This window comes from Schistocerca serialis, chromosome 7 (genome assembly GCF_023864345.2).
Source record: "Schistocerca serialis cubense isolate TAMUIC-IGC-003099 chromosome 7, iqSchSeri2.2, whole genome shotgun sequence".
NCBI classification, from domain to species: Eukaryota; Metazoa; Arthropoda; class Insecta; order Orthoptera; family Acrididae; genus Schistocerca; species Schistocerca serialis.
In genome coordinates, this window is record NC_064644.1 from 273,724,199 (window position 1) to 273,751,967 (window position 27,769).

Below are 27,769 nucleotides of genomic sequence, written 5' to 3' on the forward strand. Positions count from 1 at the left end.
TAATTTCTCAAATCCGAGAGCGCGCTTTCGTTGGCAACAGAGGTTATAGCGTATAGTACGACGGATATTTGCTCCTGGTGAACGTAATGGATACGAAATCGACGTTTCAGCCCCTGATGCAGGCGTACATCTGGATCCACTGGCTGGACAAACTTAAGGCGTCAAATTGATGTAAAAAGTACATGTTTCGAAGATAACCTCTTCGTTTTTGCCAGGTTCAAGAAACGATCACAGTTCCTAGCAGTAGGGCAGCCGAACTCCGAGACTTTTATCTCAGCAAATTACCAAATAAAGTTTCGCAAACCTTCCATCGTATAAACAAATCAGTGTAACAGTTTTTAAAAATTTGGCTTGATACTGTGTGCACAATAGTGTTCGTGGGGAAATTAGCTCACCAAGTCAGTACTACTTATTCCTTTAAAGTAGTTCCCAACCTTCCTGAGATGATTAACTGTGAGTGCATTGAGCTATTAGCCAGTAACCCGCTCCCACCCCCAAACCCAGCACTATCGTCAGCATAAACTCTTATTGCGATCAGATGTTAGCTGCTACCGCCGTTATCATCATCATTGCTCCTAATAAACTTAGAATGAAAAATAATTCCCTTTAAACAGTTTTGTTTTTAAAATGACGTAAGAGAAATTATATTTAGTTTTTGTAGGTGTTTTATTACAGCAAGGGTTAATGAGCCAATGGCTGGGAGTCGTGGTGTACTTCTGTAATCCAAGCTATAGGGAGGCTATTGTGTGTGAGAGGTCTGGAGATCAACCACAGATCTAGCTCTGAAAATGAACAGATGACAGAGCGAAATTTTCGGCGTGTCGTGGCTAAGGGTTAAGAGAAGTCGAATGCATAAAACGTAACAACTTTGGGAATCTGAAGTACATGAGTCAGTTGGTACTGTTTACTCCTGACAACTTTTTTTAATCATATGGTGAACGAATTGTAAGGGCATCACGAGTGCTGCCTTACAGTCGTTCTCAGAAAAGAAACCTACCTATACCCATTTTGGGTAGAGACATGTCACAAAATAAGCATCCTCTTATTTCACATACGCCATCTGAAATCAATCAAGTTAAAATGCGTTTGCTATACTTTTGTTATACATATGTCTCTGTTTTATTGTCGTAGCCAGGAAGATGTTCATACGGATGTTAAGAAAGCTGTAACCTTCACCACATTGTGTCGTGCATTATGTCTTGTGGATGCTTTACGTTCCATGACTTGGTCCCAATGATTCATGTTACCACGACCATGAACCAGGGTATTTATTTCAACATTCTTGGGACCATGAGTTATACTTTGCTCTACATCTTCACAATGAGTGTGCTGTGGACGCTGGAGATCAGAACTGGAGCGAGTACGAGTCAAATGTTGTGGGTTGCATGCTTGACAAATCAAGGCGCTGCTGTTACATCAGTGCTGAGGGGCTTCCATCGTTTCCTTTGTAGTTCCGCTAGTACGACGTGTCTGCGAAATGTAGCACTACAGTCGCTTCACACTCGTCCACTCGCTCTGGAACCGCGCTACCGCTACGGTCGCAGGTTCGAATCCTGCCTCGGGCATGGGTGTGTGTGATGGATGTCCTTAGGTTAGTTAGGTTTAAGTAATCCTAAGTTCTAGGGGATTGATGAGCTAAGAAGTTAAGTCCCATAGTGCTCAGAGCCATTTGAACCAATGTTACTGCTGTAAAGCAGTAGTGACAAGGCGAAATGAAGGACTGTCGGAATCAGATGGCATTTAACGAAGCTGTGTTTCGTGAGATTATGGAAGACGTAAGACAAAAATTAGCTGATACAATCTACACAATTGCAGTAGGAGTGATATTTGGAATAAGTTTCACGTCGTAGTCCACGCTTCAAACGCAAAACATACAAATTACGTTCAATTCAAACAAAATGCCTGTATTCTTGTTTATTCCACTTTCACCATGAGAAAATATATGTCCTGCTTCAAACGAAAACTGGACACAGAGCTACTCCATTGTTATAGCCCAGTGGCATAAAAGCGTGCTACTTCTGTTTGCATTTGGTCTTGGGTTTTTGCTTCTATGGGCTAACAGCCAGTTTCGTAGCCTATCATTCATTTCTGTGAGTTATTTTAATCATTAATCACCAGAGTACACTTCATCCTCATGTCATGTTTTCTGATACTGTCTTGATACACTTGGTAACGCCTCAAACGTGTGCATATGTCCATGCAAGTGTCGGACAGTATCTGAATATATATTAGATAACAAAATAAACTGACTGCCGTGTCGAAACAGTTTCATCTATGTAAATGTATGTATGAACACAATATTCAATGATTTATGATCAGTGGTTATATTGATAAATAACATTCTTCTGTCATTCAGGCAGTTCGAAAATTTTGTGACATTTCTACTTGCTTCTGTCAGTCTGGTATTTCGAATAGTTTGTGACTTTTCAACTTGCACATGAGAATGGCTATAAAGCCGAAATCATGAATGAGTGAAAAAAAAATGAGTGGTAATTTACAGTTTAATGGCGGAAATTTCCTTCGATATTTGTGGATGCCCATCTTTCTGCATGGACGAGGGACTTCAGCTGATGATATAGATGACAAAAAGTACCAGCACAGCTGTATATTGAGAATGTCGTTATTCTATCACACGACTAGTTTCAGCGGCACATTACCGCCATCCTCAGGCCTCACCATCGCTAAAAGAGTATTTGATTTCCTTGGCGCATTTACTGTGGGATCCTTGTTACTAGCAAACGTGGGCTAGTAACAACGTTTCCACAGTAAATGCGCCAAGGAGATCAAATACAATTTTGCCAATGGTGGGACCTGAAGACGGCGGTAATGTCGTATGATAGAGAAAAAAAAAAAAAAACATTATCAAGGTATGGCTGTGCATATAATTTTTCTCATATAATCCTTCGAAATGTTTGCGTATATCTTGGACATGATGCGAGTCCGCGGTTATACTTGCGAACTCGTGTACTCGCTCTCTTTTCTGAGCGAGTCGAGTCCATTTGTACCCGACAACAGCCTCAGGTGACGAGTGGGCTGGAGCAGACACATACGAGTCGCGTCTATAGGCACACGGAGACGGCAAGTTCGGAGGTGATGTCACAGGACACGCTGGTGAGTTTAAAGCGAGTGTACGGAGGTAATTTCTGATCTCTAGTGGACACAGCCACTTTCAAAGATGCCAACAGCCCTGTATGCTGGGTTGCACTCATACGTTCTCGGTTGGCTGAACACCCAGAAACGCGATCGCATTCCTATTAGCAAGCTACATCGCCCGACATCAGTCGCATGGCAAATACATTACTGGCCATTAAAATTGCTACACCAAGAAGAAATGCAGATGATAAACGGGTATTCATTGGACAAATATATTATATTAGAACTAACATGTGATTACATTTTCACGCAATCTGGGTGCATAGATCCTGAGAAATCGGTACCCAGAACAATCACTTCTGGCCGTAATAACGACCTTCATACGCCTGGGCATTGAGTCAAACAGAGCTTGGATGGCTTGTACAGGTACAGCTGCCCATACAGCTTCAACACGATACCACAGTTCATCAAGAGTAGTGACTGGCGTATTGTGACGAGCCAGTTGCTCGGCCACCACTGACCAGACGTTTCCACTTGTTGAGGGATCTGGAGAATGTGCTGTCCAGGGCAGTAGTCGAACATTTTCTGTATCCAGAAAGGCCCGTACAGGACCTGCAACATGCCGTCGTGCATTATCCTGCTGAAATGTAGGGTTTCGGAGGGATCGAATTAACGGTAGAGCCACGAGTCGTAACACATCTGAAATGTAAGGTCCACTGTTCAAAGTGCAGTCAATGCAAACAAGAGGTGACCGAGAAGTGTAACCAATGACACGCCATACCATCACGCGGGGTGATACGCCGTTATGGCGATGACGATTACACGTTTCCAATGTGCGTTCACCGCGATGTCGCCAAACACGGATGCGACCATCATGATGCTGTAAACAGAACCTGGATTCATCCGAAAAAATGACGTTTTGCCATTCGTTTACCCAGGTTCGTCGTCGAGTACACCATCGCAGGCGCTCCTGTCCGTGATGCAGCGTCAAGGGTAACCGCAGCCATGGTCTCCGAGCTGATAGTCCATGCTGCCGCAAACGTCGTCGAACTGTTCGTGCAGATGGTTGTTGTTTTGCAAATGTCCCCATCTGTTGACTCAGGGATCGAGACGTGGCTGCACGATCCGTTACAGCCATGCGGATAAGATGCCTGTTATCTCGACTGCTAGTGATACGAGGCCGTTGGGATCCAGCACGGCGTTTCGTATTACTCTCCTAAGCCCACCGATTCAATATTCTGCTAACAGTCATTGGCTCTCGACCAACGCGAGCAGCGATGTCGCGATACGATAAACCGCAATCGCGATAGGCTACAATCCGACCTTTATCCAATTCGGAAACGTGATGGTACGCATTTCTCCTCCTTACACGAGGGATCACTCCAACGTTTCACCAGGCAACGCCGGTCAACTGCTGTTTGTGTATGAGAAATCGGTTGGAAACTTTCCTCATGTCAGCTCGTTGTAGGTGTCGCCGCCGGCGCCAACCTTGTGTGAATGCTCTGAAAAGCCAATGATTTGCATATCACGACATCTTCTTCCTGTCGGTTAAATTTTGGGTCTTTAGCACGTCATCTTCGTGGTGTAGCAGTTTTACTGGCCAATAGTGTATCTGGGAGCATTTGAAACAGCGGCTAAAATATAGCATACAACTTCCTTGCAGTTTGGCACATCTACAGGATCTATTCATCTTCAGCCGGATACAATATACCCGAAGAAAGAGGTGGACTAATCGAGGTTAGAGGCGCTATTAAACGTTATTATCTTTTGGGGACTCCTAATTTTTTTTATCCAGTTCCTTCATTCAATACTCTTAGAGGAAGTACAAGTATAAGCGACGCCGTAACGTAGGTTCAATCTATTCAGCCGGTGTTAATGCGTTTTACAGTGTGGAGCAGCTTTATATCCGGAAGATTTGTGTGTTAAATTGCTATGGCCGCGGAACACCACGCAGTTACGTCCAGAGCGAGTTCCTCCCAAAGAGTTTGTCCTGCCAGCGTGTCGGCGCTTGCTGTCTGGCGACCGGTGGCGGGTGGCGCGCCAGCTCGCGGGTGGCAGCAGATGGTGCGTGAGTGGTGGCGTGGCGGAGGCGCTGCGTGTGTGGGAGGTGCGTGCTGCGGCTGCGGCTGCGCTGCCCTTGGGAACACGGCTACGTGCTGCGGGTGTGCGTCCTTCATGAATACCGGCGCGCTGGCGGTGGCGGTGGCGGTGGCCGACCAGGCGTGGCGAGCCGGGCCTGGCCGTGCGCTGGCTCCGAAGAGGTCGCGGCCCGAGTCCTACGCACAGGAGCGGACGCTAAGGCGCCAGCAGTTCGCGGTGCGTTTACCGATAAGCAAGTTTGGCGCAAATGCATAAATCGTCACATTTTGTGCTTTCCACACAGATTACGCTGTAGAGGAATTTACACTACTGGCTATTAAAATTGCTAAACCACGAAGATGACGTGCTACAGACGCGAAATTTAACCGACAGGAAGAAGATGCTGTGATATCCAAACGATTAGCTTTCCAGAGCATTCACACAAGGTTGGCGCCGGTGGCGACACCTACACGTCCTGACATGAGGGAAGTTTCCCACCGGTTTCTCATACACAAACAGCAGTTGACCGGCGTTGCCTGGTGAAATGTTGTTGTGATGCCTCGTGTAAGGAGGAGAAATGCGTACCATCACGTTTCCGACTTTGATAAACGTCGGATTGTAGCCTATCGCGATTGCGATCCGTCACGGCAGGTGTCACAGCTGTGTGCGGGTGGCCGGCATGCTGGAGATCGAACATGTTTGCGCGACCTTGTTAGGCGTACCATCACGTTTCCGACTTTGATAAACGTCGGATTGTAGCCTATCGCGATTGCGATCCGTCACCGCAGGTGTCACAGCTGTGTGCGGGTGGCCGGCATGCTGGAGATCGAACATGTTTGCGCGACTTTGTTACGACGATAATGAACGCCCCGCCCAACGACTCACCGTGCTTTTCTCACTGCTGGTTCTCTTCATACACACTGCAAGCGCCTATGAATATCTGTCATGCTCAATGAAAGCCCTCCACTTGGAACTCACCTCCGCTGCAGATGCCGTCTTGAACCTACGTACAGCGCCGCCACCTATGGGAACGTCTAAAAACTATAGGGGCTGAAGTGGAAATATCCCACGATATCCCGCTACAAATTCTGCATTTTTTTCAACCGAAGCTGGCCAAGAAAAGAAAGTGATGCGTTAATTATTCAAGCCCCTCGTACTTTCAAGACACCTGATATCTGAAGCTATTACTTGCTTCATTTACGTACTTTTTTGAAATGTGTAGCTTGTAACTTTATCTATTGTCAAAATATCGTTCTTGTATCACATAATATTCGCGTATCACATAATACAAAATAATTATTTAAATAAGTATAAATTTTTGATATAACATGTTTTTAAATCCGACTAAAAGTATAAAAAATTTTCCCACTCCTATACAAATAATCGTGAACATTTGTCCTTGGTAAATTGTAATAGCCATGAAAATAATTGTAAGATTTATAACGAAAAACTTGGGGCGAAGACATTACATAATTGATACATGAATAGTTCGCCTCTGAACAATTATCTACTGCATGCACCCCAGTGGTACGTGGTCCGTGTGGGGGCTGTAACAGATGGATTGATAGGGCAAATAGAAAAGCTCGAAAGTTTCATTCAGTAACAGGGAAAGCTACACGGAGATTAAAAAAATGGCTCTAAGCACTATGGGACTTAACGTCTGAGCTCATCAGTCCCCTAGACTTAGAATTACTTAAACCTAAGTAACCTAAGAACATCACCCACATCCATGGCCGAGACAAGATTCGAGCCCGCGACCGTAGCAGCAGCGCGGTTCCGGACTGAAGCGCTTAGAACCGCTAGGCCACAGCGATCGGCCTGCACCCAGATTCGCACCCAATTCCATTAGCAGTCATTTTAACAGAGGTGGTGTTGTATCGTCTGATTGTCAAATTGGATGAGCGTCTTTATGACGCTTTCACTCACAGCGAATGAACTTGTGAAAAAACGCGCTGCTCTTCTTTGGATCTTCTCAATTTCCTTTATCAGTGTTACCGTCTAAGGGTCTCAGACAGAGGAACAATACTCATCCATTGGTCGAGTGAAGTGAGGATTATGTAAGTTATCTCCTTTTAAGTGGACTTCACTTCGTGGCGTTTCTTCCCATGAAACTGGCATCTGTCTTTCCCGCAACTGGCATTACATGTGCAGTGTATACAAGAATGCCCCCTGCATAGTTCGGTTGGTTGGTTGGTTTGGGGGAGGGTACCAAACAGCGAGGTCATCTGGATTAGTAAAGGATGGGGAAGGAAATGGGCTGTGACCTTTCAGAGGAACCAGCCCGGTGTTTGCCTGCAGTGATTTGGGGAAAACACGGAAAACCTAAATCACGATGGCTGGAGGCGGGTTTGAAGCGTCGTCCTCCTGAATGTGAGTCCAGTGTACTAACCACTGCGCTACCTCACTCGGTCCTGTATGGTTCGACCATCACACTTCCGTGTCAGTTAAGCGGACCAGGTTCGGCCCGTGCCTCAACCTACGAGGTTGTTTGGAAGTAGACGAGGCAAAGGCACTGTGTACAGTCGGGCCACTAGCAGCTGACACGACGTCCGGGAGCTCCGTCTTCGCCGCTACGTCGCGTGTGATTCGCAGCACGCAGCGCTGCGATCAGCGGATGGTGTTTTCCGACCGCGTTGTCACGTACTCACCAGGTACCGCGCCGTATGCTTCCGCAGGCGGCAACATAGGTCCGCGCTCCGCCCAGAGGACAGACACGTCCCTGACTCCGACGGATCAAGAACCGCTTTTCACGTCTCCGCAACGTACCCCGCTTGCCGCGACCGCTGCCACTGCTCGCTGAATCGTCGTGCCGTGAGCCACATCCGCCTCTGCGCTTCCAACAGCTGCTCATAAGGTGCCGCTTCACCGTGGTTACCACTGGCCGCCTACGAGCTCCTCGCCTCGTAGGACCGTGCCTAAATCTCTTCTCTGCTGCTCTAGATGCTGTCCAGGATGGACAGTTTTCAATTATTTTTCTGGAAACATTCTCTCTCGGGAGTGTACTTTAACAAGTTACTGTGTTAAACGGTTGTGTTTTAGAAATGTGTTTCATAACTCCTCAGCAGGGGATAGAAAAATGAAGTCGTCCACTTTAAATAGGCACATAAGCACGCTACCAGTTGTTCAATGTGTGTAGTTGTTTCCAGCCGTCTAACCAAAAAACGGTAGAGCTTTCCAACTTTTTATATCCAATACGTTAAATTAGTTTCCTGTTGCCCATTAACTGCCCGGTACCTGCATCGCATAGATCTTTTGTAGCACCATAGCAAAACGATGGGCTCATAACTTAAGAAATTTCACAACTCGAGTGGGAAAGTATAAACTTGTGGTCCCCCTTATCCTCCAACCGGTCTTCTACAATGTGCTCGGTGTTCTCAGCGAAGCAAAAGTCTCCGATGAGAGTTCAAAGATATCGTCAGAAATCAAGCAAAAAAGTCCAAATATTCAGTTCCACGGGAACAGTATAATTTATCCTCACTGTAATAAACACCGGCAATTCTATTTCCTTCGCCTGTACCTTGCCCAGCTATTATAATGGTGTGAACGTGTGAAGGCGGGTGGTGGGACGATGCGAATGACAAGGAGTAGTGTTCCATATGTCGGTCCCGCCTACAGCAATATTTTACCGCTGTAGAGCGCACTTTGAGGTGCTCATTCAGTGTTTAGTGTTGATTTTCATCTTAGTTTAAGTATGAAGAGGCAACTTAGCCATTGTAGTTTTCATTGTGAACGGCTTAAAGCAAACACTGTAAGTGTTACGTTAATAGGTAACAGAGATAATTAGGCGAGAATATAGTTTCTAGGGAGACTCAGAGGCAGAAACAGAGCCCCGATGGGGCGCTGACCTCAGTGTTGGAAGTCGCCATGGTAGACAACTGCGGGCGCATGTGATTTGGGCCATACAGAGAGGGAGGGAGGGAGGGAGGGAGGGAGGGAGGGAGAGAGAGAGAGAGAGAGAGAGAGAGAGAGAGAGAGAGAGAGTAGTCTCCGTCTCTCCCTGCGCAGAACAGATCCTACCCGCCTTCTTATTTGCCCAACACATTAGCTTCCTGACATATCAGTAAACTGCCGTTGTATGATATAGTGGCTAAAATGGCTCTGAGCACTATGGGACTTAACAGCTGTGGTCATCAGTGCCCTAGAACTTAGAACTACTTAAACCTAACTAACCTAAGGACATCACACACATCCATGCCCGAGGCAGGATTCGAACCTGCGACCGTAGCAGTCACACGGTTCCGGACTGCGCGCCTAGAACCGCGAGACCACCGCGGCCGGCTATGATATAGTGTCGAGAAGAGCTTTTATGAAGTTTATAGAAGAGAAGTACTGGTGGAAGTATAGCTGTGAGTACGGATCATGTCATGAGTCGTGCTTGGATAGCTCAGTCGGTAGAGCACTTGTCTGTGAAGGTCCCAGATTCGAGCTCGGTCCAGTTCACAGTTTTAATCTGTTATGGAGCTTCAATGCCACCAGCTTATGCTAAATCATCACACGCGCTACTATGAATGTTACAGCTGCCGATCAACTGTTGCTACAGCAACGCTGACGTCGTAAAAGCACTGCTCTAGAACGATTAAGTTCATCTGGAAACTGAACCTCGGCTAACGCTCCACCTCTTGGTCACGCTACACCTGACTTCTTCCCTCTTCGAGAGCCCACAAACGACCGCCAAATTACGCGAGCTCCCAGCTACTTTATTTTTAGAACATTTAGGCCTCTTACTGAATTAGTTCTGCAGCTACAGAATGATTATCTTGTTTCTCACAGTCGGCCATTCTCAATGGGGTAGCCCCCAACTAATTAAAAAACTACTCCCCGTTTCTGTCACCCAGCAGAGCCACTTTATTTTGCCAGCTAACAGCCAGAAAAAATCCACATGTCGTCACGGCAACCTTCTGAATGTTGTTCAGGCCAGCAACTAGTCCCAGACCTCTTCTATTCACTATATAATTAATTATTACAAAAGTTGGCTCACCCTATAAATATACCGAAAAAGGGAGTCTCCACGTCCCGTGCAATATGGAACATCTTCTGACAATTCCGCTGATGCTCAAATACGTCTTGACGAATATGTCATCTCACTAACCGAATTACCACACGTAAAATTATTCTCTGTATTACAGTTCAAACCCAGTTTTTGCTCACTCTAACCTGGCGAAACACATTGCCAGCACATAGCTCACTCATCACGAATGACACCAAGAGGCCGCCGAAATTGACGTCTCCGTCCCATGAAAGGGTCACTATCAACATTGTCACATGGCCTCACTATTGAGAGGTCTGGAATTTAACCCAGGACACTGGCCTAGTGTCTGCTGATCTGGAACTGTACGCCACTATTCTATCTCCCATGCCGGCCAAATACTGGCGATAAGTATGTTTACCACCACCATGGTTCGAACAGGCTACATTTGAGCCGAGCGCAGAGACATGCATTAGCGATATGGGTTACGCAGGTGTGTAGAACAGAATAATTAACTTACACACATCCACAATCCTGTTTAGTATTTCAATTTTATTAAAAAAATGTACAACCTATGGTCAATTCTCGAATACCAGATAATTGGTGTAAGTATTAGCGCGAAATAAACACTGAGTGGGCAAATCAAAACTGGCCTGGAAAATGTTTATAAGACTGACATGGAATTGAACTTTCCTGACGAACAGCAGAACTGCTGGAAACCATGATTTCGATGCACCAGTCGGTTACTAATTATTTACACAATATCTGTGTATGCTTGCATGCATGCATTTCTGAAGGACATTGTAATGTAATATGAAGATCCTTATAAACATGGACTTTAGTAAATCATTGGTTCATAAACCTCGAGGGGTCAAAATGGCGATAATAAAAATTTGTCTTTCCTTGTACGGCCATCGCTAGGGCGAGCGTGCTGGTTACGGATAGTGTATTACATATGGACGTTTGGTTCGATCCGGGAGGCATGCACGGATAGACGAAGTGGTTAAGGCGACCATTGGCGACAAGTGGGAAATACAAGTTTGAGTGCCAGTCCGGCGCAAATTTTCATGTGTCACTAATAAAATGTACAGCTGACGTCAATCGGCTACTGTCACATCTCCGCACATGCGTATCTCCCCCACGCTCTGTTCCGAGTACTTAGGTGTGTCATTACATTTAAGTGAATGCAATGAGCGAACGTGTTTACTGACCAGTTGAAAGCAACAATAAATGGTTGTCACGATAAAACACATGTATTGATTGTCGAAAGTTATGCAAAGCACAACTCGTGGGCAAAGTGCGCAGAGCAGTTTGTCCAAGAGTATAAGACTACAAGTATCTTGGCAAAACATAAAAAACGTCTGCAAGGGAAAACTTAGCGGCAAAATGTCCTTGAAACTCATGATCCAACAAAAGCCAATCCCGTGTAAATATTTTCCATGTCCGTTATATTTTTTGCACCCTGCACAAGCAATTGAATGCTTGAAATAGGGCACCATATAATTTAAAGCAACGGCTGTTTGGTCTGTCTTGTCTTTAGTAATGATGTGAGAAACGCAGGACGTATGAATTTCTCCCTGGCGTCAGCGAGCTATTTGCTGTGTGCAAAATCTTTTTCCGGGTAATACGCTGTGTTTGGTATAAGGATGTTTGCGTATTCCGGCCGCAGCCTAGCTGCTAAATTATGAAACTCGCGTCGGAATGTTTTTTGTAGAAACAAGTCTTCAGCGTTACGGTAGTTGGGCGGATCTTTATGAGAGAACTCTTCCACCGTTCAGTAATGCCTCGCGGTTAGAAATTGTCTCGCGGCTGTGCTTCTTTCAGTTTTTTTACTTCGCATCGGCGTTTCTGCTGTACCGCTTTTTCTAACAGAAGCTCCTCTTCAGAGCAGCCTGCGTGAAGCTCTCTTGGATCGTCTATTTCACACGGTTGTGCACTCTCGCGTTCTCTAAACAGGAGAACTATCCGGGAAGTAACCTCTGTCTTCATGTGACATAGAGAGCACAGGTGAAAGAAACAGTCGTTACACTGACTCAAACACTAAGTCATTGTACCTAGTCACGTTGTGCCATACATCGTACCTAGTTGTCAAATAGTAAAACCAAACTAAAATCCGTCCGAACAGGGGCCACCTGATGCGGATATGGAGGGGCATGTGGTCAGCACATCGCTCTCCCGGGCCGTATGACAGTTAACGAGATCGGAGCCGCTTCTTCTCAGTCAAGTAGCTCCTCAGTTTGCCTCACAATGGCTGAGTGTAACCCGCTTGCCAACAGCCTTCGGCCGACCGGATGGTCACCCATCAAACTGCTAGCCCAGCCCGACAGCGCTTAACTTCGGTGATCTGACGGGAATCGGTGTTATTACTGCGGCAAGGCCGTTGGCCAATTGTCATATAGTAACCATTCGAAATTATTGTTGCAGTTTAGAATCTCGCCAAATATGAAATTAGTTCTGTATCTCGGAAAGGTGTTGCCATTCATAGCGAAATTTGTATTGTACACTATCCGATCAAAACTAGCAGGACACCTACTATCGGACATTAATTTGTGGTGTGCCCATCATTCACCTCTCCGGTTACTTAACCCCTGATGGAGTCACTTTCAATGAGGTGTCTGATTGCCTTTGGAGGGATGCCTGCCTATTCTCCTTCAGAGCCGAAACCAGAAAAGGTGGCGATGTTAGACAATGGGGTCTGGAGCGAAGTTGATGTTCTATCACCCACACGTAGGTGTGGGTTCAAGTTGGAACTATGAGCAGATCAGTCAGTTTCAGGAATCATATTGTCCACAGACCACTGCCACATAGACGCTGCTTTATGACAGGCTGCATTCTCGTGCTGATAAAAACAGTCATCGTTTCTGAACTGTTCCTCTGTTGTAAACGGTACACTAAGCTCTAAAATGTGCATTCCGCATTTAGTGCGATAAGGGGCCACACCATAACCATGAAAAACACCCCCCCCCCCCCCCCCACAATAACGTCACCTCCTCCATACTTCACTGTTGGCACAACACATGATGACAGATAACGTTCACCAAACCCAAAGACTTCCACCGGATTACTACAGGATAGGACTCGCCATTCCCAGTCTTCCATTTCCAGTCACCCACTGTTCATACCACCCCAAGCGTCGCTCATCATTGACTACAGAAACACACTATGTGATCAAAAGTATCCGGACTACTGGCTGAAAATGCTGGAATTCAGTACGGTGTTGGCCCACCCTTAGCCTTGATGACAGCTTCCACTCTCCCAGGAATATGTTCAACCAGATGCTGGAAGGTTTGTTGGGGAATGGCAGCCCATTCGTCACGGAGGCCTGGCGCGAAGTCGGCATTCCAAAACATCCCAAAAGTGTTCTAAAGGAATCAGGTCAGGACTCTGTGCAGGCCAGTCCATTACAGGGATGTTATTGTCGTGTAAGAACTCCGCCACAGGCCGTGCATTACGAACAGGTGCTCGATCGTCTTAAAAGATGCAATCACCATCCCCGAATTGCTCTTCAACAGTGGGAAGCAAGAAGGTGCTTAAAACATCAGTGTAGGTCTGTGCTGTGATAGTGCCACGCAAAACAACAAGGGGTGCAAGCCCCCTCCGTGGAAAACACGACCACACAATAACACCACCGCCTCCGAATTTTACTGTTGGCACTACACACGCCGGCCGTGGTGGCCGAGAGGTTCTGGGCGTTTCAGTCCGGAACCGCGTGACTGCTGCGGTCGCAGGTTCGAATCCTGCCTCGGGCGTGCATGTGTGTGATGTCCTTAGGTTAGTTAGGTTTAAGTAATTCTAAGTTCTAGGGGACTGATAACCTCAGAAGTTAAGACCCATAGTGTTCAGAGCCATTTGCACCACTACACACGCTGGCAGATGACGTTCATCGGGCATTCGCAATACCTACACCCTGCCATCGGATCACCACATTGTTTACCGTGATTCGTCATTCCACACAACGTTTTTCCAGTGTTCAAATGTTCAACGTTTTCGCTCCTTACACCAAGCGAGGCGTCGTTGGCATTTACCGGCATGATGTGTGGCTTATGAGCAGCCGCTCAACCATGAAATCCAAGTTTTCTCACCTCCCCCGTAACTGTCACAGTACTTGCAGTGGTTCCTGATGCAGTTTGGAATTCCTCAGTTGTGGTCTGGATAGATGTCTGCCTATTACACATTACGACCCTCTTCAACTGTCGGCGGTCTCTGTCAGTCAACAGACGAGGTCGGTCCATACGCTTTTGTTCTGTACGTGTCCCTTCACGTTTCCGCTTCAGTATCACTTCGGAAACAGTGGACCTAGGGGTGTTTAGGAGTGTGGAAATCTCACGTTCAGATGTATGACACAAGTGACACCCAATCACCTGGCCACGTTCGAAGTCCGTGGGTTACGCGGAGCGCCCCATTCTGCTCTCTCACGATGTCTAATGACTACTGAGGTCGCTGATATGGAGTTCCTGGCTGTAGGTGGCAGCACAATGCACCTAATACGAAAAAATATGTTTTTGGGGGTATCCGGATACTTCTGATCTCATAGTCGACAGTTTTTAACTCCGCACGCACAGTCACTGTGGCAGCTGAATTGCTGGTAGCAGTGACTCCTTCCGCTGATTTCGTGCGATTTTTCAACCGTCCTCCGCAATGTTCGACGCTCCCTGTCCGCCACTGCATGAGGTCTGCCTGGTCGGGTGCACAATCACATAAACAACAGGCGATGGGAGCAGTTTTAGAAAGTAGGAAACGTCTCTCATAGATTTATCACACAGGTGACTAGACCACATTCGAAGCCATTAAACTCCCCTCACCGCCCCCCCCCCCCCTAAGCTGTTACTTTCATAGCGGTGGGTCCGTCTATTGCGACATCCAGTGATGAATGCCACATTACATACTGGTGTCTGAATAGTTCTGATCAGATGGTGTATATGGACGAAATGTGATGACAGAAGGTATTGTTCATCAACGAAGGCTTTTGTTTAAAAGTATAAGGATGAATATTAACAATAATAACAGAAGCGGCAGTTCTTCAAAGTCTGAAATGAATTTATGCAGAAATATGTTGAAAAAATTACCTTAAACTGACGTTTCACTGTATCTGAACAGCGTAACAATTTACGCAGGTATCTCGCAGCACTTTGCTTGAGATCCTGACAATAAACATGTAAACATGTCTCCATAGTAACACATCGCCTCTAGAATATAATGAGTGTATCAAAAATGGTTCAAATGGCTCTGAGCACTATGGGACTCAACTGCTGAGGTCATTAGTCCCCTAGAACTTAGAACTAGGTAAACCTAACTAACCTAAGGACATCACAAACATCCATGCCCGAGGCAGGATTCGAACCTGCGACCGTAGCGGTCTTGCGGTTCCAGACTGCAGCGCCTTTAACCGCACGGCCACTTCGGCCGGCTAATGAGTGTATCAACATATTCATTTGTATCCATAAAATACTGACGTTTTTATCGAAATGAATTTGAGTGATATATCACGTCGTCAAGGAAAGACTTTATTTAACAAACAGCGCAAAGCAAAATTTTTTAACAGATGAAATTTGACATACTCAAATGAAAGCAAGAAAATCGGCAATAAAGATTTACTATACGAAAAGTGACGGATTTTCAGTTGAATTCTGAAGTCGTGACACTGCGCAGAGTTTCTGTCCCAAGACAAAGGCAATAAAGCACAGTTTGAATTCAGGTGTTACTAGAACAGACAGAAAAATGTTAACACATGTTCCAAATGCTATAGACCACGCATCAATAAACATTTAGTTAACAAATCAGTTAACATTTGTAAGCATAGCAGATCAGGACAGGTAATGGTCAGATAGCCTTTACGTTAGTCAGTGAAATACGGGTTGGCGATAATAAGTGTTACAAAGTACTTGTCTCTTGTTGTTTAATTGTTTGCCGTAAATGGTTCTACTTGAGACGTTTTTGTATTGTAGTTCTGAAAGTACTATAGCTCCGGCTTTCCGGGCGGGAAGGAGCTCCTGGTCCCCGGCACGAATCCGCCCAGCGGATTTGTGTCGAGGTCCGGTGCTCCGGTCAGTCTGTGGATGGTTTTTAGGCGGTTTTCCATCTGCCTCGACGAATGCGGGCTGTTTCCCCCTATTCCGCATCAGTTACACTATGTCGGCGATTGCTGCGCAAACAAGTTCTCCACGTACGCGTACACCACCATTACTCTACCACGCAAACATAGGGGTTACAGTCGTCTGGTGTGAGACGTTCCCTGGGGGGTCCACCGGGGGCCGAACCGTACAGTAACCCTGGGTTCGGTGTGGGGCGGCGGAGGGGTGAAGTGGACTGCGGTAGTCGTCATGGGGTTGTAGACCACTGCGGCTGCGGCGGGGACGGAGCCTCTCCGTCGTTTCTAGGTCCCCTGTTAACTTACAATACAATACATACAATCCTATAGCTCACTGACAGAGGCCTCATTTCACATCTCAGAATGGAAGCACTAACAATGGAGCAATTTTGTTGAGCGTAAAGACATTTTACGCAAATTCTGGGCGTATCGTTGTGCTGAGACGCTCATTCAACAACACATTTTGTCCAAAAACAGCACCATCGGGGGAAAGACCATTCCTCGGTGAGATTCCTGTACAGAGCTGAAGTCAAATCGTGACGACAGAATTTAAGCATCCTGTGATACGTACTTTATGTAGTGCCCACTACATCAACACCATATGCAGCACAAAAACTCCAGATGTCACGACGATTTCTCCTCAGAATAATGAAAGAGAAACTTAACCTCTTACCTCACAAAATTGAACGGTGCCTACCTCTAAAGGATAGGGACGTAGAGCGGCGGTATTCTTCTGGAGATGAGAGGATTGGAGCCTTTGAAAATGCAAAAGTCGGTGCGGATCAGATCTGGTTTCGTGATGAGGTACTCTTCCATCTCCTTGCGTACGTCAACAAACAGAACTGTCACCACTGGGCTTCTGCTGCTACAAGTCATCAAGAAAAAGTCCCTGCTTGGTGCGCAATCAGTGCACAATGCATCACTGTGGCGATATGTATTTGGAAGCTGTCACTGCTGACAAACGCAGACAGGTACTGTAACATGAATAGTACCGACTACACGACGCGGCCGAATGCTCCGAAACTACTGGTTCGTGCTGGGTGGAGCACGTCCACACCATACGGCGGAATTCTTCGATTTCTTTCAGGAGACTTCAAAAATCAGAGCATTGTCCTGGACACAGTAGCATTCATTGGACATGGTGTGGAATGTCCCCTCACATTCCCGATTTCAATCAGTGTGGCTATTTCTTATGGGGCTATCTGAAGGACGGAGTAGTCATAGATGCACCTCAAACACTCCAGGATGTTGGTCCTGTTGTTTCCGAACATATGCGTGCAATCTCAAATGGTGTTCTTCACCAAGTCTGTCTACACATTCGTTGCTGCAGAAGGAAAACACTTTGAAAACCACCTCTATTAAATTACACGTTGTCTGTTGTAGCATAAATACTATAACAATAATCAGTCACTCTAAATTATGTTGCAGGAAACTAAAATTTTCTAAAACCTATTTTGCCGTATCCCATACTATCCAAATTACTGCCAAACGTGGTGTTAAGTAGAATGCCAATCTCACCTAAGAGAGAGTGTACCAAAATACATAGTTTTAAGTTGTGTAGCTTCCGCTAAAATAGCAGGAAGTAAAACTGAACTTACGTTAATCACGAGAACAAAAAGAATTGCACAACACTGGCACAAGTAACAATCATAAATTACCAACAGGGCTCAAACCCAAAACACAAGAATAACTATGGCATAAGCAATTGTAGCCATGTAAGTTATCCAAGATAGAACCAGTAAACTCTTTTAAATACCGATTACTTCAAACACACAACGATATCACACACACACACAGTAAAAAAAAAAAAAAAAAAAAAAAAAAAAAAAAAGAAAGAAAAACAACGCAGCGGCACTGCAGACAGCTCTCAGTAACTGGTGGGCACCAGACAAGTCCAGCAAGCGAAAATTACACATTGTTAGTTAATTATGTAGACACAAATAGAAGACGAAGTTCCAAAGCCGTCTTCCACTAAATCCGAGCGAAGTGTTTCTTGTCCACTTAAGTTGGAGGGACAGAGACTCGCACGGCTGCTCTAAGTGATTTTCAACTATAATTGCTCATAGTGCCCGAGTCTCACATGGTAAGCAGCACTTGTCCTTGGATAGCCTTCCTTAACGGTGGCAAACGACTTAACAGCGAGTTCACGCGACTCGGCGTTAAGTCGGCTCGGGAGAGAGAGAGAGAGAGAGAGAGAGCGAGAGAGGGAGAGAGAGAGAGGGAGAGCGCATGCACCCTGGCGGGACGCGAAGGAGGCGGTTGCTTAACTGTACCGTCAAGGAGATTAAATCACATTTTGCACTTCATACCGAAGTACCATGCGTGTAATTGTTGTTGTTGCCGCTTTTAGTCTGAAGGCTGGGTTTATGAACTCCTTCTCTACGCTAGTCAATTTTATGTAAGCCTCTTCATGTCTATATAACAACGGCAGCCTACATCCGTTTCAAGTGGCTTACTATAATCAAGCATTAGTGTCCCACTACAGCCGGCCTATGTGGCCGAGCGGTTCTAGGCGCTTCAGTCCGGAACCGCGCGACCGCTACGGTCGCAGGTTAGAATCCTGCCTCGGGCGTGGATGTGTGTGACATCCTTAGATTAGTTAGGTTTAAGTAGTCCTAAGTTCTAGGGGACTGATGACCTCAGAAGTTTGGTCCCATCGTTCTCAGAGCCATTTGAACCATTTTGTCCCGCTACAGTTTTCGCCCCCACCCATTTCCCTCCATTACTAAATTAACAGTTCCTCAGGATGCACTCTGTCAGCCGATCCCTTCTTTTAGTCACGTAGTGCCATACGTTTATTTTCTCCCCAAAAAATGTCCAATTTTTCTTCTTTCGTTATTCGATATACCCAGCTAATCTTAAACATTCTTCTGTAGAACCACGTTTGGAAAGCTTATTTATATTCCTGCTTTTTTTAATTAATTTGTTTATTTTGGATTCAGGCAGTAATGACGATGCAGCCAGAAATATTACAACAGTACAGAGTTAACCTGAAACTTTGAGTATGAAATGTTTAGCGTCCAACTTTCATTTCTGTACAGGGCTATATTCCAAAAAGCTTGCAGGCCGTTGTGACAGCGCAGTTCTAGGCGCTACAGTCTGGAACCGCGTGACCGCTACGGTCGCAGGTTCGAATCCTCCCTTGGGCATGGACGTGTGTGATGTCCTTACGTTAGTTAGGTTAAAGTAATTCTAAGTTCTAGATGACTGATGACCTCAGATGTCAAGTCCCATAGTGCTCAGAGCCATTTGAAATCCAAAAAGCTTTAGAAAATATTTCTCAACACTTAAATTTATATTGGGTTAGCACCCGGCATTTCACGGGTATGTCTTTAATCCTGTCTTGCATTAGTCCATTTCCTCCTTCCTCTGTCCATCTCCTCCTTCACCCCATCTCTGTCCATCTCCTCCCTCATCTCTATCCATCCACACCCTTTCTCTGTTCACCTTCTCCGCCCCCCCCCCCCCCCACTCTTTGTCCATCTTCTCCGGCTCCTCCCCTCTCTGTCCATCTCCACCACTCTCTAATTCCACCTCAACTTCTCACTCTCTCTGTCCATCCTCTCCTCCCCCTCTCCCTCTTCATCTTCTCCTTTTTCCTTTCTCTGGTCATCTCCTCTTCCCATTCTCTGTCCATCTCCTCCACTTCCCTTTCTCTGTCCATCACCTCCTCTTTCCTTTCTCTGTCCATCTCCTCCTCCCCCTATCTGTGTCAATTTCTTCCTTCCCCCTCACTGCCTGTCCATCACCTCCTATGACCTTCCTTCTCCAATTTATCATGCTCAATCTAGTTGGAGGCTGGTAGTTCTTACCCACACAATATTCCTTTGCAGATCGTAACTAATACCAAATTTGGTTGAAAGCGTTCCAGGGGCTTAGGATGAGCTTTTTACCCGTGGCTTCGCCCGCGTTCGCGTATGTCAGATATACGTAACATACATTTAACATATTTCACGTATATTTGTACACGTACTTTACCTGTATCTCTAACTAATTTCGTCCTGCAGTTTCATTCTCACGCAGCTCAATGTTTACGGCTTCATATCTCCTGAACTATGAGCTGTACAATGCTATAATTTTACTGGGATGGCCAATGGTATACGTGGCTACTGCCTGCGAAATGTGTTGTGAACACAGCTAATAGAAATAGTAAATGAAAATGTCATACTTGTATAAGGCCGCAGTTTTTCACGCATCTCAGTGTTTGACGTCATATCTTCTGAACTACGTGGCGTGCAAAGATATATTTTTGTCGGTACATTCAGTGATAAATGTGGATACTGTCTGCGTAATTGGCTGCGAATGGTATTATAAATAAAGAAGAAATGAATTACAACGTCATGCATGATGCGGTTGTTTGTTATGCATTTCAGTGTTTATGACGTCATAGCTCCTGTACTATGTGTCGTACAATGCTACAATCTTGCTAGTACATTCAGCGGTATATGTGAAAATAGTCTGCAAACCGTATTGCGAATACAGTGAATAATAAGGAAGCAATAAACTAAAAAGTCATGCCGGATGGATCAGTTTTCCTGTCATCATCTTTAGAGGTTGTCTGCGAGAAAAAGTTTCGTAAGAGTTTGATATTACGTGTAAAGTTTGTTGCAAGTCGCTAAGTGCTGTCATTCTCAAATACTGGATGGCTGAAGTGTGAGTATTAGCGCGTCATGGGCTACATTGGTTATTGGTTATTCACCGCTACCCCCAGTCCTTTGATAGACACGTGATTCTTACCCCCCCCCTCCCCCTCAATAGCAATTCTTTTCAGACAATAAGTAATATGTGTACCGATTTTAGTTGAAATCGGTCCAATACTTTAGGAGGAGATTTGGAACATACGATACATACATAGATGCATAATGTATATGTTCATCTGTTTTTACAATATGTATGGATGTTAGCAAACTTCTGTTTCTCAAAAATGGTCTTTGCTTCGGCTATGGTCAGTTACTTTGTTGCTTAAGTAACAAAAGACAAATACGATTTTTAGTGTCTCATTTACTAATCTGATTCAGTCAGCATCAACAGATTTAATTCGACTCCATTCCATTACTTTCTTTTCTACTTTTGCTGGTATTCATCTAATAACGTCTTTTCAAGACATTATCTATTCCGTTCAACTGACCTTTCTTGTCCTTTGCCATCTGTGACAGAATTACAGTGTTATCAGCAAACCTAAAAGTTTATTATTTCTTCTTCAATTTCCAAAATTGTCCTTTGTTTCCTTTATTGCTTGTTCACTATATCTTTGTGGGAAATCTTTTTATGAGCTTTCCGTCCCCAAAGTTCGTAAAAGGATTTCCGACACACCCTGTATTTACACTATAGTAATTGCATCGTTTGCGCTTTCTTCATCTTCGTTAGTTGATCATCCATCTAGGAGAAATAGTCTTCCGCCATGAAACTTGCACCAGCATCCGAGGTTAAGTGTTTCATCTCCGTGCAACAGATTACGAAGGAGAAGTGTCTCCCGGTGTTAGCGGCAATCTGTCCATTGGATACGGACATTAGCTGGCAATCCCACGGTTACCTTTCAGCAGAAACAACGCGTTTCAAACGCTTGCTTTCGTTTATAGTCTCATGGCAACAGCACGAACCGAGTACTGCGCTTAACATGCAATAATCCCCGTTAAATACCATCCGTGGCCGAACGTAAGACCCAAATACGGAAGTCCGCGTTGTTGGCGGGAAGTTAAATATAATTCTCCTTAAACTCTTTTTTAAAATACCCAATGACAGAACATGGAAGAAACTAAACACTGCGAAGCAGATTTTTTTCTCTGGTCAACCGGGATTCTCCGTTGTTTTACCATGGTGTGGAGAAGAGAGATCCCATTGCTCCTTTACTTTCATTGTTCAGAAGTATTAACAGAATATTATATATGTAATCTGAGAATCACGGTGAAAAGTATAGAAGAGACTGTACTTTATCACACCATACAATAATTTTTAGGAAAGGAAATTGAAAAGACTAACAATTACAGGGGAATAAGTGTTTTAATAGCTGGGTATTAAGTGTATGGAAATATTTTAACTCTAATGTGAAGACCAGTGGCCGAAACAATTTTAACTGAAGACCACAGTGGACTTAGACTAGGACGACTGACAATGGATAATACACTCACTTTAAAGCTATTGACAAATAAAAGAGAATTTAATAATGAGTTTGACAAAATAAATAGGATAATACTCTGCTCAACATTGCTAAAATTGAAATTCTGCTAAAAAATTTATACAGTGAAAGTAAACTCTTAATAAAAACCTAAGTAAGAATATAAATGCATTAACGTATGCTGGCAAGCAGACTGTAATAGAAGAAAAATTACAAAGGAATATTTTTAAATTAAACCAAATTGCTCAAAATTATAATTTCCTAATATCTATAGAAAAGACATAAATGGCGTTTCGAGGAAACAGGTGCGATCAAAACTAGTGATATTAAAAGAATAATCGAGCAAATAAGTAATTTAAATTATCTGGGCTGCGTCAGTTCTTTTGGTTATGTATAAAGATAAAAAGTAAGACAGCAAAATCTCAGAATTTCTATGGTACAACGAAAAGAGCATTAAATAAAAAGAAAACTAAAGAAACTAATTTGAAATTCGATAAAACGCGATAAAACGTTAACTGACTAATTTGAAATTTGATAAAACGTCAACTGTTCCATTGCTATTTCCGGGACTCAGATATGGAGGAAAAAAAAAAAAGACATGCATCGAATAGTGACTTCAGAACTGAAATTTCTTAGACCAGTTAAAAGATGTAAACTGGAACATAGATTCAGAAACGAAGATATTAGAAATGAGCTTGAAATATTTGCAAGAACAGAAAAAATGGACACTTCTAAGCAGAAATGGAAGGAACTTGTAAAAAGAAAGCTAGAAGACAGTTATTGAAAAAAAGCTTCGCAGTGAGTATCGAAAGCAGTAAGGGACATAGATCGGCCCAGGATACGAGGGAACTAAAAAGCTGAGGCCGGAACAGGTTCGTCGAACCTAGTTCTTGAATGTAGATGATGATGATGATGATGATGATGATGATGATGATGATGATGATGATGATGATGATGATGATGATGATGATGATGATGATGATGATGATGATGACGACGACGACGACGACGACTAAAGGTTCTTCTTGTTCCATTAACAGTTAGGGGTCGTAGGAGAGACCGCCATGAGAGCTGTTATTAACCCAATTTCTGTTACATCCTCTCGCCAGCCAAATAAGCCAGTGACTAATTCCACTGCACTCCTTTGTATCCTATCAATGAATCGTAGCCTGTCTTTTGCTTTACCTACAGACTACAGTAGTACAAGTTTATATGCCAACTAGCTCTGCAGACGACGAAGAAATTGAAGAAATGTATGATGAAATAAAAGAAATTATTCAGATAGTGAAGGGAGACGAAAATTAAATAGTCATGGGTGACTGGAATTCGAGTGTAGGAAAAGGGAGAGAAGGAAACGTAGTAGGTGAATATGGATTGGGGCTAAGAAATGAAAGATGAAGCCGCCTGATAGAATTTTGCACAGAGCACAACTTAATCATAGCTAACACTTGGTTTAAGAATCATGATAGAAGGTTGTATACATGGAAGAACCCTGGAGATACTAAAAGGTATCAGATAGATTATATAATGGTAAGACAGAGAATTAGGAACCAGGTTTTAAATTGTAAGACATTTCCAGGGGCAGATGTGGACTCTGACCACAATCTATTGGTTATGACCTGTAGATTAAAACTGAAGAAACTGCAAAAAGGTGGGAATTTAAGGAGATGGGACCTGGATAAACTGAAAGAACCAGAGGTTGTACAGAGTTTCAGGGAGAGCATAAGAGAACAATTGAAAGGAATGGGGGAAAAAATACAGTAGAAGAAGAATGGGTAGCTCTGAGGGATGAAGTAGTGAAGGCAGCAGACGATCAAGTAGGTAAAAAGAAGAGGGTTAGTAGAAATCCTTGGGTAACAGAAGAAATATTGAATTTAATTGATGAAAGGAGAAAATATAAAAATGCAGTAAATGAAGCAGGCAAAAAGGAATACAAACGTCTCAAAAATGAAATCGACAGGAAGTGCAAAATGGCTAAGCAGGGATGGCTAGAGGACAAATGTAAGGATGTAGAGGCTTATCTCACTAGGGGTAAGATAGATACTGCCTACAGGAAAATTAAAGAGACCTTTGGAGATAAGAGAACCACATGTATGAACATCAAGAGCTCAGATGGAAACCCAGTTCTAAGCAAAGAAGGGAAAGCAGAGAGGTGGAAGGAGTATATAGAGAGTCTATACAAGGGCGATGCACTTGAGGACAATATTATGGAAACGGAAGAGGATGTAGATGAAGATGAAATGGGAGATACGATACAGCGTATGACAGAGCACTGAAGGACCTGAGTCGAAACAAGGCCCCCGGAGTAGACAACATTCCATTGGAACTATTGACGGCCTTGGGAGAGCCAGTCCTGACAAAACTCTACCATCTGGTGAGCAAGATGTATGAAACAGGCGAAATACCCTCAGACTTCAAGAAGAATATAATAATTCCAATCCCAAAGAAAGCAGGTGTTGACAGATTTGAAAATTACCGAACAATCATTTTAATAAGCCACAGCTGCAAAGTACTAACACGAATTCTTTACAGACGAATGGAAAAACTAGTAGAAGCCGACCTCGGGGAAGATCAGTTTGGATTCCGTAGAAATACTGGAACACGTGAGGCAATACTGACCTTAAGACTTATCTTAGAAGAAAGATTAAGGAAAGGCAAACCTACGTTTCTAGCATTTGTAGACCTAGAGAAATCTTTTGACAATGTTGACTGGAATACTCTCTTTCAAATTCTAAAGGTGGCAGGGGTAAAATACAGGGAGCGAAAGGCTATTTACAACTTGTACAGAAACCAGATGGCAGTTATAAGAGTCGAGGGACATGAAAGGGAAGCAGTGGTTGGGAAGGGAGTAAGACAGGGTTGTAGCCTCTCCCCGATGTTATTCAATCTCTGTATTGAGCAAGCAGTAAAGGAAACAAAAGAAAAATTCGGAGTAGGTATTAAAATCCATGGAGAAGAAATAAAAACTTTGAGGTTCGCCGATGACATTGTAATTCTGTCAGAGACAGCAAAGGACTTGGAAGAGCAGTTGAACGGAATGGATGGTGTCTTGAAGGGAGGATATAAGATGAACATCAACAAAATCAAAACGAGGATAATGGAATGTAGTCGAGTTAAGTCGGGTGATGCTGAGGGTATTAGATTAGGAAATGAGACACTTAAAGTAGTAAATGAGTTTTGCTATTTGGGGAGCAAAATAACTGATGATGGTCGAAGTAGAGAGGATATAAAATGTAGACTGGCAATGGCAAGGAAAGCGTTTCTGAAGAAGAGAAATTTGTTAACATCGAGTATAGATTTAAGTGTCAGGAAGTTATTTCTGAAAGTATTTGTATGGAGTGTATCCATGTATGGAAGTGAAACATGGACGGTAAATAGTTTGGACAAGAAGAGAATAGAAGCTTTTGAAATGTGGTGCTACAGAAGAATGCTGAAGATTAGATGGGTAGATCACATAACTAATGAGGAAGTATTGAATAGGATTGGGGAGAAGAGAAGTTTGTGGCACAACTTGACCAGAAGAAGGGATCGGTTGGTAGGACATGTTCTGAGGCATCAAGGGATCACCAATTTAGTATTGGAGGGCAGCGTGGAGGGTAAAAATCATAGGGGGAGACCAAGAGATGAATACACTAAGCAGATTCAGAAGGATGTAGGTTGCAGTAGGTACTGGGAGATGAAGAAGCTTGCACAGGATAGAGTAGCATGGAGAGCTGCATCAAACCAGTCTCAGGACTGAAGACCACAACAACAACAACAACAGCTGAACCTGTGCAGTCGTTCTACTTAACATCTCTACACGTTGCTATCCTTTGATCAGACTGAAATTTTATCGAGACCTAACTGGATAGCAGTGAAATTTTTACCAATTGCAAATTGCTGTTGCACTGCTGGCTGCTAAGGCGGTATAGCGGAATTATTCATAAGTGTCTCTGGGGTTTTAGAAGACAACTGCGAGGAAACTACAAGACGTAGAGAAAAAGTGACAGATTTAAGTGGATAGAACGTCTCTGCAAGTTTCGATTTGTGATACGCGCCTTGGCGTAGTTACAGAGCGCACCAGTAGGTCGCAGGCATGTCATAACGTGGCGTGTAATGGAGCGATGCGTGCGATTTGAGGCCTCAAATTCGCTAAATGCGAGTCAGTTGCATCCATACTGTCACGATTGCGTACCACGCATCAGGTAAAACAAACCATTGGTTGTACAACACATTCCGTGAGACAAGTTGCTTAGGTGGTGCGAAGTAAATAGTCCGGCTGGAACTTCGTCGCTGTGCCAGCGTTAATCAAAGTCCACTGGTTCACATTAAAAATGAAATGCGTAATTTCACATCCTAGTTGTGCCCGTTACCGCACGTACATAAGTACTGTTTATTAGAGGTACTATTAGACGGAGCTTTCTCTACGTTAATGTGTGGAAAATGAGATAGGTTACTATAGATATTCTCTATGATTGAGGCAACTTGAAAATGCGCAAGGTGGGGGGAAAGGGGGTGGGGGGGGGGAATTAGCTAATAGCAGAAAAGTATAAAATTAAGTATTTTTTCAAAAAATTCAGGACAATGACTTTCCTGAGGAAATTGTCAACGGCTGTGGACCCATATAAATATGGCTCTGGCACATTCTACGCAAACGTCTGCGTGTAAGGCGATTCCAGCCGCAGTTATTCCATGCAGTGTCTGCTAGGGACAATAAGCTTCGTTCCGACTTTTACAGTGACTTGTAGCTGCTGCTGAAGAACGAATTTTTCACAGAAGTTGGTTTCCAGTGACGGATCCATGTATCATAACGGGAAGGTCAATCGTTATAATGTGCTTGTTTTGGGCGCAGGACATCCGTACGAGATTGTAAAACACACTGGTCATTTACCTAAAGTTAACATATTTTATGACATGTCCTGTTCAAAAGTTTATGCACCACTTCTTTTTTCCGAGGAAAACTGGTGTACCCGCATATGTTGCAGCCAAAATTACAGCAAGACAGTTGCGACTACATTTTGCAACAAGATGTTCCGCCACACTTTCTTTCAAATTTCAGCGTAGGCTTCCGCAGCCGTTGTCACAGTCAGTAAAATTCTTCTGGGTATGTGACCGCATTGTCAGTGTGTAAAATTTGGCAATTGTTGCAAATCTCTTCTCTCGTGGTGTTTATGCTGACTGGTGAATTAGACAAGTTTTGGCTCCTATATACGTACTAGCGAGAAAAGCTGTTATCGAAATCTCACAGTGTGCTGAGGATGAGAGGGAGGGGTGTTAGACGTACTTTATTGGTGTCTACATTATTTCTTTTCACTGTTGGAAACAGACGTTTTTGATTGGTGTTTGGATAAATTTTTGCCATTGGCGGAAATATGCGAATGAGAAGCGGGCGGGAGTTGTGACGTAGCGCTGTTTACTTGCTGCCTAGTGCCGACTGAGGCGTGCCAGT

At 44.2% G+C, this 27,769-nt stretch overlaps 1 protein-coding gene and 1 pseudogene across 2 annotated transcripts in view; one reads left to right on the forward strand and one right to left on the reverse strand.

The window, feature by feature from the left end:
* The window catches only part of LOC126412649 (ras association domain-containing protein 10-like), a 1,122,590-nt gene that overhangs the window by 184,016 nt on the left and 910,805 nt on the right, over positions 1-27,769 (forward strand). The window lies entirely within an intron of this gene.
* LOC126413472 (5S ribosomal RNA) lies at positions 12,406-12,523 on the reverse strand (annotated as a pseudogene).